This window comes from Mobula birostris, chromosome 13 (genome assembly GCF_030028105.1).
Source record: "Mobula birostris isolate sMobBir1 chromosome 13, sMobBir1.hap1, whole genome shotgun sequence".
NCBI classification, from domain to species: domain Eukaryota; kingdom Metazoa; phylum Chordata; class Chondrichthyes; order Myliobatiformes; family Myliobatidae; genus Mobula; species Mobula birostris.
Window position 1 is genome coordinate 35,094,809 of NC_092382.1, and position 2,628 is coordinate 35,097,436.

General features: G+C 42.8%; 1 non-coding gene across 1 annotated transcript; it reads left to right on the forward strand.

Moving 5' to 3' along the window:
- The first annotated feature begins 757 nt into the window (after nucleotides 1-757).
- Nucleotides 758-839, forward strand: trnas-uga (transfer RNA serine (anticodon UGA)). Its single transcript has one exon. It is a non-coding gene; the product is annotated as a tRNA-Ser (tRNA).
- Nucleotides 840-2,628: the final 1,789 nt, after the last annotated feature.

The window sequence follows — 2,628 nt, forward strand, 5'->3', positions numbered from 1 at the left end:
TTCAAAAACGAAAAGAAGGCAATTAAAATTTGATGAGTAGGAAACATGAAATGGAAAATAATAAAGATGAAAGTACCAATTTTTTCAGATTTAAGAATAAAAGGGAGGCGAGAGTGGTTATCAGAAAGCTGGAAAATGACGCGGGAGGCGTAGTAATGAGGGAAAAAGAAAAGACGGGCGAATTGAATGAATATTTTGCGTCAGTCTGCGCTGTGGAAGATAACAGCATAATGGCACCAATAAACGTATGGGAGAGGACATAAGTGAGAGTAGATGCTAAGACAACGGAGAAGGTGCTGGTGAAGCTAATAGTACTGAAGATAGATGTTACCTGGACCTGACGACTACACCCCAGAGTTCTGAAAGAGGTAGCTGAAGAGATTCTAGAGGCATTAGTAGTACTCCTTCAAGTATCACTACATTCCGGAATGGTTCCTGATGACAGAAAAATTGCAATTGTCACTGCACTCTGAAAGAAAGGAGGGAAGCTAAAGAAAGGAAATTATATGCCTGGTAGCCTGATTTCAACGTGACCTTTATCCCAAACCGTGCAAATCTCCTTCATTTACGACACTGACGCCAATGTTATCCGCCCACACTCAAGTTCTGACCAAACGATGTTGAAACAAATTTCCAAACTGTCCATCATGTTGTTTGTATCGGAAAAAAATAATTCACCATTTCTGGGACTAAAAATAAACCACGTTCAACCCTCACTTCAGGTGTAGTTCTGCGGTGGGTGCTTAGCAAAGCTGGAGCTGCGATGGTCGAGTGGTTAAGGCGTTGGACTTGAAATCCAATGGGGGATCCCCGCGCCGGTTCGAGCCCTGCTCGCAGCGGTCATAGTATAGGCATCAAGGACCAGAAATACAATTGACTGCCAATCAGATTTAACACCCTGGCTGCTGTCTGTGTGCTGCATCCTCTTCGAAGTCCAGGGGGCAGATTTTATGAGTTTTACATTATCCAATACAATGTATTGCATTGAGTTCATCTCTTTCCAACTCTGATCAATCTCCTTGAGGCATATTAAACTCTTTGCATTTTGGAGCTTCACTATCTCGTAACTCTAAAATAATCAAGCACGCAGAACGGATCCTTCAGCGTCAGTGGAGTGAAGCGGACTCCATCCTTTCACTCTACGATACATATGGCGACGTCTTCTCATCCTCTGCCAGGCTCTGAGCTTCATCAATTCCTGTGTTACTGCAGTTCTGGCAGAGTCCACCCAAGAGTATTAGTGTCTCCCTCAGCTGTAGCTGGAGGATTCCCCGATAAAATCTCCGGTACGTCTCTGCATCTGGAGATGCTGCAGATCACGGGCAGCAAGCGGTAGAAGCGAGCAATGCGTGACGAGTGGCACACACTGTCATTGACTACAAATGCCCCAGTCCCTGAGATTTGACGTAGTACAGTTCCTGACGGTGATGCTATTCGCCAAACTGACACTATTTAATTGAAAATCGGGTCCTGGCATTTTAAGTCGCCGTTCCGTCTGCACATCAGTCGGGGAGGCCGATTCCATGAGTTTAAATTCTTGCTGAATAGAAAATTCCGAAACGTTCCTTCTAGTCTGGGACTACGTTCTAGTCGACGTTTCTTTGGCTGTTTCACAATCCCGTGATTTCCTTAACATGTCAGAAATGCACCCACACCCTATTTAAGTTAGCACTGTACTGTAACATGCCCGTTTCCTGAGTAAATACTGATGCAAAAAACTGTTTAAGATCTCCCGCATCTTGTGAACCTCCACAAATAGACGACCACTTTGATCTTCCAGGGGACCAATTTTGTCCCTTTGTATCATTTTACTCTTAATATACTTCTAGAAACCCATCGGGGTTACCTTCACATTATCTGCCAAAGCAACCTCGTGTCTCCTTTTCGTCTCTCTGATTTTCTTCTTTAGTATTTTCTTACATAATCTATACTCCTCAAGTACCTCATTTATTCCTTGTTGCCTATAACTGCTATGCACCTCTATCTTTTTCTTAACAAGATCGCCAATATCCCTTGAAAATCAAAGTTCCCTGTGCCTGAAAAGTTAGGAGAATGTGATGTACAGGGGTAATTAATCAACCATGATGGAATGATGAAACAGACAGAGTTGACTGAATGGACTTACTGCAAGATCTCTTATATTCTTCTGAATCTTGTCACAGCTTCCCTTTCTTCCATAATCATCGGACTCTTAATTAGACTTTATATTCTATTTATCAGCATCCATCTGTAAAGCTGCGTTCCCCGTTACAATTGAACCTCTTGTGTTCAAGTTTGGTAGAATTTGTCATGACCGCCTCCCACCCAGTGGTGTCAAATTCCGTCCTATGTATAAATGTCCATTTCCTCACTTCCCTGCACGAGAAGACAACGAGTCTTCCAAGCGTTTTCATCACTATTACAGCCTCCTTCCTAAATCTCTGCGTCTAACGAGTTCTGATCTGTAATTTTAACACTGCTTCTCTTTCCACAGATGCTGCCTAACCTGAGAAATCTGTAACAAGCTCGTTTTCATTTCTCATTCCCAGGATGTGTTTGTGTGTATATAACTCAGTTCTCAACTCAGGCATTCAATCTGTTCTCAAACACAACCACTTGTTTTGGATGTGAAGCGGGTGATGGAAAGTT